The sequence below is a fragment of the Calliopsis andreniformis genome, chromosome 3 (assembly GCF_051401765.1).
Source record: "Calliopsis andreniformis isolate RMS-2024a chromosome 3, iyCalAndr_principal, whole genome shotgun sequence".
In the NCBI taxonomy this organism is placed as follows: Eukaryota; Metazoa; Arthropoda; class Insecta; order Hymenoptera; family Andrenidae; genus Calliopsis; species Calliopsis andreniformis.
In genome coordinates, this window is record NC_135064.1 from 1,100,625 (window position 1) to 1,113,969 (window position 13,345).

The window sequence follows — 13,345 nt, forward strand, 5'->3', positions numbered from 1 at the left end:
ATATGTATTACTTAATGAGATTTTAAAACTTACAAGGAAATATCCTGAAATGTTGATTTCCGATTTTAAGACTGAAAATTATCCTCGAAATTGAGGGTGGAAAATCTGGTTTATAAGCCAAACGAGATACATATATTTCGAAAATTATTACGAATAAATTATTATTATTAAATGGTGTAAATTGCAAATAGAATGATTGCATATTTTTGAACGACAGATTTGCTCATCTAAACAATTTTTAAAAATATCTATAAAATGTCTATCTGTTTAAAAAAGATATTTCTCTAACATGAGTAAATGTTGATCGATTTGTTCACAAATAATATTTGAATACTATAAACTGAAACACAAAATATGGCTGAAATTAAATTTTTCATTTTTTGGTTGTAAAGAAAACATCATTAACACATTCCGTGCTATGTGTACTGTTTTTTATATACGTCCGAAACTCGATAAGTCGCTGTCTGCGCGGTATCGCGTAAGACATCTCTGTTATATACAGGGTGTAACAAAAATGTCGCAGTTCCTTAAAAGGGGTGATTCAGGGGATGATTTGAAACAACTTTTTCCTTAGCGAAAATGTAAGATGAGGCTTCGTTGCTCTCATTGGCCGGTGTTTTTCGTTAATAACTCGTTAACGAAGCCTCATCTTACATTTTCGCTAAGGAAAAAGTTGTTTCAAATCACCCCCTAAATCACCCCTTTTAAGGAACTGCGACATTTTTGTTACACCCTGTATATAGTATTTAGATTTTGCTCGCGCGTATACCACAAGCATCTGTGTTGTGTTAACGACGAGCTGCATGGCTGGTAGTTTTCAGATGGAGCGTCAGTTTCATCTCAGCACGTTGTTAGATTCCGTGTATTTGGAATGAATAAGACTTAATAACCTGGTATATGATTAGTCTAACTTTTCTTTCTCTAGCTAAACTGGTCTATTTGAGGAAATTTGATTTTACATATTTGGAAATAATAGTGAGGGTAAGATTAGGAGTGCAATCCGAAATTAGCTGAGACTGCTAACATTGCTGAAGCTGAACATTCGAATCATGGATATAAAGGACGGCGCCTTGTTCTGCGGGGGTAAGGCGAAAGACGGAAGGAGAAATACACTTTGCAGTGTGGGGCTGTTAAAAACTGTGCTCTTCCACAAAATAATTCTTTCATGACTTTCAGGAAAGAATGAAATGCGCCTTTTTCTTTTTTTACTGAATGTACTCAAATATGTGTATTTTTCTATTCACACCGTATCTCTACATATCACACTGTCAACCTTTGGACATAAAAATTACTTAGAAACTACGGCTTATTGCCTATATGGTCTATGAGTACCGCTTCGATCGACTTTAGGTACTGTCGCCACAGTAGGTCAATCAGTGGTGCGCCCTATAGACGAATTTAAGTACTAAAAGTGACAATGAAGTTATGCACACACCAAATTTGAAATCAAAATTCAAGTATGTCTCGGACAGAGCGACACGCGCGTGCATTTTATTATATTTAGGATTATTTAAAACATTATTGATTGTAATAATTTCTAATTATGTAAGTATTATTAAAATTAAAATAATGGAATTATAATGTTGAAGCTTAATTAAATCTTTAACTAATCAATCAGATAAATGCCTGTTTGTATCGTAAAAGGCTGTCGGAACCGAACCTGTACTAAATCTTTTAGGCAAGGTCTTTTAGAAAAGACACAAAAAATTACTTTCTATAGGTAATTATAAAAAGAAAGATTTCACATAGGGGTATGACGGGGCAGCGAGGTAGGATGGGTTCTGTACAAATACGCTAATTAAAACTGTGCCGTAATATAATAATAAATAGAGAAACATGAGTATTTCGTTTTTAGGCTCCCAAAAGATGTTAATAAAAGAAAATTATGACTAACGAATCTGGAATTAGAGAACTCCAATATCCTTTACGATTCAGTAGTATGTTCGACTCATTTTAAGAACGAAGATTTTGATAGGACCTCTTTATCGCGTGTAAGATTAAAATCCCACGTTCTGCCTCATGTATGTGTTCTATTTGTTATATCATTTTACTTGCTACTTCGAAGTTATGTGATATAAAATAGAAGAATTATCTAAATAAAATATTAGTATTGTGTACAGTTAAATGTAGTACTGAAACAAGAGCTACAGGAGTATGATATATTGAGTGAACCATTACAGAAAGTACGAAAAGCTGAATCATCTTCATCGAGCAATGAATGTGTAAGTTACTACATGAAATATCATGATAACTAGGAGTGTGCGGGATTCCGAAATGCTCGAGATTTCGTCCCGATCCTGAGAAAAATTCCCGTCCCGACCGGGATCTCGCACACCTCTGATGATAACAGTAATAGCCAATTTGTGTTCCGATATTCATTATATTTTTTTATACAATATCATGCGCTAATTACAAATTAAAATGATATTAATACAATAATCATGAAACAGTTACAGACATTAGATAAGAATGATGAACGAGTGCAGGTACACACATCGAGTGTAGATAAAGGAACATCTACAGGGTGTAACAAAAATGTCGCAGTTCCTTAAAAGGGGCGATTCAGGGAGTGTGTACCGGACCGCATCACCGTAGGGTTACAATGCCAGGCATTCCCACTACGGTATGGTACGACAGAATTTCGAATGGAGGGGTTATACTCTCAGACGCCATTTCTTAGGATTCTTATAGTACACTTTCACTTGTTATGACCGATTTATTAAACGTTGAACAGAGACAGGAGTGATTCGACGGAACTCTAATTTTGATAGGTCATACCCGCGCTTAGTTATAAACAGTCGTCTTAACTCTTTCCCGAACCGGTAAGATCAGCGAACAGTGGCTGCACCCATTTTATCCACTGGAACCTTTCCCTGTTGCTTGCCTTTCCTAGGGACCCTTGCCATCGGGTAGCTGGTTGCTGAGACGCGTTTGTTGGCACCATTTGCTCCTAACCGAGCATAAACGCGCCTCAGGAGAAGACCCTGAATCTCCTCCCAAGATATGAGCTCTTGTCATCGAGTGATTACACCGACTCGTGTTACTTGGCACAAGGTTGCTCTGATCGGAGCATTAACACGACTCTGCTATGTTCAACCACTGTCCACGCCCGAAAACCGTCAAGAAGACACGAGCCCCGTTTCCCGACCGTTCCGTCAGTCACCCGTGCCTCTCTCAAAGTAAAAAGCCCCTATTCTGACCCCGTGGTGCGCCTTATTCTACTTCCCCTACCCCGGGTCAGACTTCAGTAATACTATACAATTATAGGGCTGAACATAACGCAACCATTGACGCAACGCAACGCAGTGTTAATAATAACGACAACAATGATTACATAGAACACAAATTACATAGAACTTAACACAAGATATAAACTAATCATCAGCTAACTGTAACACAAACGAAACTTGTAATAATCATACAAAATAAAACCAGTCCTTAGACCTCTGTGTCGTCAACAGAGTGATTTGAAACAACTTTTTCCTTAACGAAAATGTTAAATGAGGCTTCGTTAACGAGTTATTAACGAAAAACATCGGCCAATGAGAGCGCGAGTTTGCCACTCGAGCGGCCGTGGTAGCGTTGGGTATGCCCTAGGCGATACGGTTGTACTCCGAACAAGAAAGTCGGCATGCATCGAAGGAAGTAGCATTAGTATGAAAAAGCGACGTAATAAATAATACCGAGTCCTTTTTTTGTTTATCACTTGAAGTGAATAATTAATTAAAATCGAGGAAAACTATGTGCAATGTAAAAACACGAATACACACTTTCTTTTGTTTAAGGAGAATCAAGAATAATAATTACTTCATGTGAGAGGACAAGGAATACGTAAATTTCCTATTCGCATAACGTATAAACGAACAAGCAATGCAACAAAAAAATAAATGGAGAAGAGAACAAACCTCACCTGTAGTTTGTAAACCTGTATCACTGAGTCACCGTCCGATCCTGGTCATCGACCGTCGAAATGGTTTATGGTAGGGTAGAATTTTTCCAAAGAAGCTCTTTCTACCCCTACGTAGTTTCCCATCGTTCTATTATGAGTTTAAGTTAACTCTACTAACTTACACTACGACAACAAAATTGTGAGAGAAAAAAATCAGTATCTGCCAAGCAAACACATGTTTTGCAGAAGTGCACCGTTGTGGTCCGTTCGTTAACGGACCATCAAGCAGTTTTGCAAAAGCGCTCACTCCACTCTTTTACTGCCTACGTATCCAATGCCTCGAGACAGAAAACAGACATATCGTGCATCGGTCCAAAAGGGTCTGCGAAGAAGAGAAAGTCTTTTTCGTTCCGAAGAATAAAAAAAAATTTTTTTGCAACACGTGCATCCTTCTGGAGCAGGGACGTTAGGAGCCTCTCCCGGTTCCAACGAAGGACGTATCGGCCACCGGGTGCCGCTATACGGTACCACCGAGTTGTAGCGGGGATGTGCTCCAGCCCCCGATACGTCTCGTCGCCCAGCTGCAGGACTCAAATCTTCCCCCACTGTGGCGGCTGCGCTTTTTCGCCGGCTTGAGGCAGCGGGTTTTCCGGCTCGTTACCCTTGGTCAAGGCGTTAAGGGCTTCTTCACCGATCCTTAGGCATCGATCGAAGCTAGCGGATATGGTTTTGTCGTCTGCCATGGTTTGCGTACTAATGATTTTCAAACCGCTGCGATCTAACCTAATTTCGGTGGCGCCCGCAACCCGCAGGGTCGCTGCTTTCCTTGGAGCGAGAGAAATGGAAATACTTCGTCTCCTCTTTCTGAAGTTTCAAGGGGGCCGGGGGTCAAAGGGGGGTCGCGACCGTTTGTCTTTCCAAACGAAACGGTCATTCTCACCTTTGTGTTTCCCTCGGCTTTTACCGAAATTCGTTAGGTGTTTGTTTCGCCTACTCGATATCGGCGACCGTTGTCGTAGCGGGCTCATCCACGGGTAATTTACACATCCTTGTAATCGGACGTGTGTATGTGGATTTTGCTGTACGTACTTTTACCACCCGTACATTGTCGTCCTTACCCGGAAACACCTCCTCAATTTTTCTCATTTCCCACTGATTGGGGGAGGAGAAGAGGGTTCTGTACTAGCACCAGATTCCCTGATTGCAGTTGCAGTTGTGTGGCGCTCCACTTATAGCGATTTTGGAGGTGCGTGAGATAATCTCGCACCCAATGCCTCCAGAGCTGCTCGTGGAATTTCTGAATCGCTTTTCACTGCGATAATCGCGATAGCTTTTCAGTTTCCATGGATGGCCTTGCAATCGCATTTAGTGGTCCTCCCGTCAGGAAGTGTACAGGCATAGGAGGTGCATAATCGTCTGGGTTGTCACTCAGGGGGGCGATCGGTCGCGAGTTGAAACTCGCTTTGATCTTGCAGAGTAACGTCTGAATTTCCTCTACCGTCGGCGTGAACTCTCCCAACGTGCGCTTTAAATGGTGTTTCACTGATTTTACGCTGGCTTCCTGCATTCCACCGAAGTGAGGGGCGCTGGGTGGGTTGAACCGTTACCTTATCTCCATACAGCCACATTTATTTTGTATTTCTGTTGAGGAAAACGCCTCACAGAAGTGCTTTTGTAATTCTAAAATTGGTACCATTATCACTAAAAATACAGGACGGCTTACCGTGTCGTGCTACAAACCGATAGAGTGCGGCTGAGAACGCGCTCGTCGTGTAATCATGGACGAGCTCGATATGGTCAGCTCTTGTAGCGTAACATACGAACACCGCTATGTACGCTTTATGAGCCGTCTTTTCTCGGTCAGCGGAGTCGCAGATATGGTAATGTCCCGCATAGTTCACTCCACAATTGGCGAAAGCCTTTGCTGGCCTGCAGCGCTTCAGCATGCATTTATTAAACACGGTTTTCACTGCATTTCGGCAATCGAGAATCGAGAATCCAAAATTTCTGCCTCACAGTATGCAAGGTTAACTGCAAGCCCCCATGCAATGTATCCACGTGGCACTGCCCAATTATTAATGTAGACAGAAAATGTTTAGGCAGTATTATTGGGTGCTTGGTTTCCCATGCAAGCGTCGTATTCTCCAGTCGTTCACCAATTCTCAAAACGTCATTATCGTCGAGAAAGGGGTTTAGACTTTTTAGTCTATAAACTCCGAGATTTCCATTCCGGTTTCGGAGTTGTTACATGTGTACGCGCTATGCATTTGCTTTCATTGGTCTGCAGAAAATCTGCAACTTTCATCCTATGCGAATTCAAATCCGCTGGGTTTAAGCGGGTTGGAACATAACGCCATTCAGCGGTCGGAAGTGACGTTTGGATTTTCGACACGCGGTTGGGCTACCACAATCTTCCATGTCGATGGGCGTTTTTCAAACCAAGCAAGAGCGATTGTAAAATCGGTCCAACAGACCACACGATCGATCGTCATTAGAAGTGAGTTTCTCACATGCACGATGAGCTCGGCGAGTAGTACGGCCCCGTTTAATTCAGGACCTGGGATCGATTGCGTTTTGATTGGAGCCACTTGCGTTTTTGCCATTAGCAGTGATATAAACATGCCATTGTTCATTGTCGTCACTCTCAAATAGGTGACGTAGTAGGCTGCAAGTGCCTACTCCGATGCGTTGCAAAATCCGTGTAGCTCCACAGAGATTGTATCGGCTCCGTATCGAATCCATCGGGGTAATTTCCATTCGTTTAATCTGCTCCAATTCGTACAGAATGTGTTCCACATTTTGAGCATCTCCGCGGAAACGTGCTCATCCCACTGAATTTTTTCCAGCCACTGGGCTTGCATCAAACTTTTCGCGCGAATCACGACTAGCGAAAGCCAGCCGAGGGGATGGTCTAATTTTGCAATTTCCGAAAAAAAGTGCGCTTTGTTATCAGTGTTGCAGACAGTTCAAGCCGTTGCAGATCAAAATAGAAGAAATCTCTGGATGGAGTCCATCGCAGACCGAGCACCTTTAATTCGGAATCATCAAACAAATTAAGGTCGACTGCGTGTGAGTGTGAGCTCAGTGGGATGTTTCGTAACAAGTCCGACGAATTGCCAGCCCGCTTACGAAGGTTAAATCCACCTTGCTGTAGGAGTTCGCACTTTGTTTACGGATTTGCTCCAATAACGGTTTGTCGGGAGCTCCCATAAACACATCGTCTACATAGACGTTCTTCTCGAGGACAGGGGCGGCGGTGAGCGGGTACCGGTCGCCGTCCTGCTTTTTTAACTTTAGAAGCATTCGCATCGAAAGATATGGAGCGCACGCCGTACCGTATGTCACTATATTCAACTCAAAAGCGATAATTCGCTCGGGGTGTGCCACACGGTGCATTGAAAACGGCAATCGCTACTAATCGTTCTGTAATTTAGAACCTACGTGGAGGATGTCGTTCAACGAGCGTCGTTTGGTCAAGGTCCAGCTTTCTCCTTAACGTAGTCAAAGTGGAGAGAGCTACTGAAAGAGATTCTCCCAACAGTTCGTCCGAATTTGAATGGTTAAAAGGTAAACGAACGATAAACCTTCCCATCGCATCTCGCGCGACAGTTTGTGCGAAGTGCTCCTCGTATTCGTCTTCGACTTTGGTATTTACCAACGTCAAGGGAATCTTCTCTATCTCCCAAAATTGCCATATCGCTTTATCCAGGAATTCAAGGACGTTGAAATTGAGTTGAATTTTTTGTAATTTAAATGATTACGAATCGACTCGAAGTTTGGTTCGACTGTTGGAATCTTGATTCGATTGTTGGAATCCAGTTACTTATGAATCGATTCTTAGCTTGGTTCGATTGTTGGAACCTTGATTTAATTGTTGAAGTTTAAATATGTAAGTCAACTCGAATGTATAAATCTTGATTAATTGATTTTATTTGAATGTAACAATCTTTAAATGATAATTCTTGACAATTACTTACTCCTCACCGATTTCTTTGAAACTTTTTTGTATGTTGTATTTTGATACGTACATTAATTAATCTAAATGAAATAATTGTCGCTCTCTTTTCGTTTTCGAGATAAAATTATTTATATGAATGAAAATTATGGTGACGGGTACCGCTGTGTCAGCTATACAGTATTGGCAAGATGACAATTATACGCATGCGCATTCCGTGATTGCACGTTAGATGCGCATGCGTGCAATAGAAATTTCAAGTTTACTAGATTGTTCCTATGCTATATTAACAATATGTTAATTGATTTCCTAGTCAACCACGGAGTACTATCTGGAACTAGTTAAAGAACTAGAACTGTATAAATAGTTAATTTATACAGTAAAATTCTCAATATTTGCGTCTTTAATCTGGCAGCACAGCTACCATACTACCCATTATGCAAGGTGTCTTACTAAACTATGCTCCTTACTCATCTCTATAATTTCAAGTAGTAAGCTAAAATGCTATTTGTATGAGATGTATCGTTGCAAAAATTTTATATCAGAGTAGCAATAGCAATTGTTTAGGATTAAGACTTCCCCACCAATTTCGTTGCGCCTTTGCTAATTTTGTAGATTTTGATGTGTGGATTAAGAATCTGGAAGAAAAAATTGCCGCTTTTTTTTGTTTTCGAAATATAAAGGTTTATACTATGGTGCGAGCACCGCCGTATCAGTTATAGTTATACAGTAGTGGCAGAATTGAGCTCATGCATATACGCATCTTACGCGTAGTCATGAGACGCGCATGCGTGCTAGTGAAATTTTGGATTTTCTGTATTATTTCCATATTGGTTTAACATGTACAATATCTACTTTACTATGGTAGAATTAATTTCAACAGGCGGCTCAGGGTCACTCAGCCCCTCACGCGCCTTTCTGATGGGTTCCTCTAACGCGGCAGTTCCCCGTGCGCGCGGACGCACTTGCCGCCCGTGTGGAATATCCGTGAGCTCACTCCTCTGTCCCACCGCAAAGACGCGTGAGGAGCTGAGTGATCCTGAGCCGCCTGTTGAAATTAATTCTACCATAATTTGTAATATAGAGCAAGCACAGGAATTTATATTTTTATAAAATAGGGGTTGCAGTCAAACTATTTCTCTTTATTTCCAGAAGCAAAGAAGTCAGTACTTATACGTTTATGTAAAAAATAATTCCTTTATAAATATTTCAAAATAGATGATGAAGTTAAACCAAATACTTATTTCTACGTTAATTATTGTGGCTCTGAAAAGAGCCGTTTTTTAACAATCAATATCGATTGTTTATGTTCTGGGATACATATCCCAATTTAAGTAAAACATTCTCTTATGGAACACCGAATTGGAATACACGCGTTTCCGCCTTTTTTTCTATACGTTACATTGACCAAATATTTATAGCGAGCCGCCACTTTATATCGCCTTCTTGTCGTGTAGTTCTCTTTTAACTGTTTGAGTCCCAAGCATCGCAGAGACAGCAGAGAAAACCCAGCACATATATAGGGAAACCACGGTTGCGCTGTTTGGGATTCTTCGACAGTGTTTTTTCAATACCGTTTGGGACTCAAACGGTTAAGGTAAATTGTAATACCTCATGGAGGACGTCTTTGGCAACTCCATTTAGATAACAGAAATTTACAATGATCATTCTGTTGTGATCATTGAGATTTCTGTTCCAAAATGTTTGCCAAATAAACAAGGGCCACTCACTCGCATTTCCAATTAAATCTTGAAACAATAGTTAAGGGTTACTCATCATCTGAGTTACCGAATATCTTGCCATTGCGGTAAACTATTTTTCCTAGATTTTGAAACTTTCAGAAGCAGATATGCGCTCTATGATTCCGCAGAACTCGCACATGCACATGAGCTCCATTCTGCCAGTACTATATGTATATCTGATTCGGCGGTGCCCGCACCGTAATATAAGCTTTTATATCTCAAAAACGAGAAGAGAGCGTCAATTTTTTCGTCCAGATTCTTAATCTACACATCAGAATCTGTAATGTAGCAAAGGTGCAAAAAGATTGGTGGGGAGGCCTTAATCCTAAACAATTACCAAAAATACTAAGATATACTTATTCCGAAATTCATCACTTCTGAAATATGTAATTGTATCTATGCTATATTATGTAATAAAAATATGCATCGGATTAGTAGGACATCTATGAAATATGTGGCTAATATCAACAAATACATAAATATACAATATGTTCTCGCAATGAATGCAAATGTAGAAACATATAGTAAATTACTTGCTACTCTCTCACTCTTGTGTGAGTTATTTGTGAATTTATTGAAAATATTAATGTTTTATTGCGATTTTTTAATTAACGTATTATGGAGCACACTGTACAAATGGGGCAACTACTTTTGATTTCAATACCTTCTACAAGTCAAATAGATTAATGTTTTCTGGCAGTTTCGCAACTACCGAGATTTAGAGCACCCTTTTCAATTGGACAATTACTTTTGATTTTAGTACTTTTTTCAAATCAAATGGTAATAAACATTTTTTGTGGTATTTTTTTTATTACATTTTTTTGAAGTTTATTATTTTTTGAGTATAATTTTTGTGGATTAATCTTTTTTGAAGGTACTTTTGGAGGGTTTATGAATATCTTCTGGATGCCTGTTTGGTGGTTATTTAACAATATTTGACGTGTATACACGTCAAACCAAATCTCTATTACGGTGCGTTCGATGTGTATACTCGTCGTGAAAAATATAAAATTACTATTAACTATAATATTATTTGGTGGGATGTTTCCTTTATATTACCAATAAAGCTGCTAAGTATTTTATACGGAGGGGAGTGGTGGGAGTCAGCCAAATGATAAGTTGTTGGTACTAGTTTGGTCTCCGCATTAGAGATTGGGAATTATGCACTCAAATAAAAGCTCTTACCCCTTGTGCAATGCCGTTTTTACTTTAGATACAGATTCAGACCTCAGTACGAGCATGATTTCATTTTTCACAGAATTCAAAGCACTCTTCTTTTTTGTAAAAGCTCTTGCGTCCCTAGTTAACTAGGCAATGCATACGTGAAGTGGTGCAAGATTTTGTAATGTACAGAATGCTTTGTAATCTCAAGCCCCAGAGATTGCAGAAAAAGTGATTGCAGTGACTATTACGACGTTGTAAACGTTTGCAGTGATTATTACGAAGCAGTATCAACACAATAATCCGAAGCATTCGATCCAAAAGATCTCTTTTTCTCGCTTTTGAAGTGTCTAAAGCAAAAGTGTGTATTTCCACAGTTATTATCAAAATAAAGCGTAAGGTATGAAAAATAACTGAATTGGTATAATGTAATAATAATGATGATACAATAAATTGCTTTTTCACCCCAGACGAGTGATTCAAACAGTGATAGTAGTAACATTTTACATATCAGGAAGCGAAGAAATATGCCTTGTCTTTTTTCATTTTCTGACAAAAGCGAGCATGATCATTCAGAAATGGATTCTTCTAGCGAAGATGAATTAGAAAAGGATTTTTCCTGTGCAACTGAACTTGAAGATGATTCTTACGATGACATAGGATCAGAAGAAGATCAATCAAACTAACAGTTCTGCATGAAATACACAAGAAAATATTAGAGCTCCATTTGATTTTTGTGGAAATTCCGGTCAAAAATTTACTGTGCCTAGATCATCAACAGAATATTTATTATTTTATTTTGATAAAATGCTAGATACTGAACTCATATCCATAATTATGGAACAAACGAATTTGTATGCAGAACAATATATTGAAACACACCTTTGAAGCCACAATCAAGAATAAAGAAATGGTATCCAACAAATTATTCAGAAATGAGATGTTTCATTGCAATCTTGGTATTGCAAGGCATTGTCAGAAAGCCAAAACTTCAAATGTATTTCTCGAAAAGAGAAAGTATATTCACTTCTTTCTACAGCAAAGTGATGCCTACAGATAGGTTTTTATTACTTTGCAAATTTCTACATTTTGAAGATAATAGAAATGTGATCTCTGGGAGCAAAATTTCTAAAATTGAAAATGTTGTGAAAAATATCAAAGACAAATGTAAGAGTTTATATATTCTAATGCAAGATATTTGTGTTGATGAGTGCTTGTTATTGTGGAAAGGACGCTTGTCCTGGAAACAATACATTCCTTCTAAAAGGAGCTGTTTTGGAATTAAGTTTTTTGTACTGTGTGAAAGCCAATCTGGCTATATTTGGAATTTTTGTATATACAAAGGTATTTGTACACTGGAAAAGACACAGGTTATTTCTGTACAATATAGTGTGTCCACGTGTTTTTTTCTTACTTATTATACATATGTATTGTGTTACGCCGGTCACGCTGTCGGGGATAAGTAACAGTATAATATATGAGGTTTAGACTACTATTGCCTTCCTCGGGTCGGAGTATTTGTGACTAGGAATTCGTTAGACTGGTCGTCACTAAAATACATGCGTAAGAGGGTACACGTAGTTTATTTAATTATATCTCGTTTCGGGGATAGTGTAGATATGTTATTACAATTATATCTCATTTCGGAGGTACAAAATATAGTTTAAGTTAGGAGATATCTCTTTTCGGAGATACAAAATATAGTTTACAGAAGTTGATAATGTTTGGTTACCTTAAAGCTAGTTTACGAGGGAGAATGACCCTAATGGCTTGGCGTTAGGAGACTTATAAGATGTCTCTTCTTCTCGTTCCACAGTTTCACGTTGCCTGAGGCACTAACTAATAACTGTGCACTCGATGAGCCTAGTATTCGATATTTGAGTTCGGATAAAAGAATGCCAAAGGAAAAAGTTACAACAGGTTATAAAGGATTCGATTGGAATTTGTCCGAATGGAGGGGACCAATGACCTGTAGCAAGTGATGTGTACCTCTGCGATATTTACAGCGCGTGTTCTGTAATCGCGAAGCTATCTATAATTTTGGTTAATTTGGAAAACGATAATTGTCAAATAAAATACCAGTGAGGGCACAGTCCAGTCTTCCTACTTCCTTGTATTCTATCTATTCTATGAACGCAAGATACATACTAAGTGAATCATCAACACACATTTGACACCTATTAGTGAATGACCTGCTGACTCTGAAAAAATACCAAGTTACGGGGTCACTCGGATTCAGAGCAATGCTCGAAAAGGAGGAATGTTGCATATTATATCGAAATTTTTTGGGAACGTAACAATTATGATTTCTGATAGTCTATTGTGATATATTCTTTAAAATAAATATATAAGCGTCTTTAGCATCTCGCGGTCAACGCGTCTAACGAATGTTAGTCATCAGAGACAGGTATAGTGTCCTTTATGAATAGATTTGCTATAACGAAGTATAGTATTAATAACTTTGTACGTCTTCGAAGCTATTTGCAATGTCGTAGTAAGCACAGTTTTGATGATATACTTATTAATTTTTTAAATGATTATTAATAATACCTGATTAGTCATGAGCAACCTGTCTTCCAAAATTTAACATTGTATCAA

At 39.0% G+C, this 13,345-nt stretch overlaps 1 protein-coding gene across 7 annotated transcripts in view; it reads right to left on the reverse strand.

The window, feature by feature from the left end:
* The window catches only part of LOC143177589 (spondin-1), a 219,721-nt gene that overhangs the window by 1,885 nt on the left and 204,491 nt on the right, over positions 1–13,345 (reverse strand). The window lies entirely within an intron of this gene.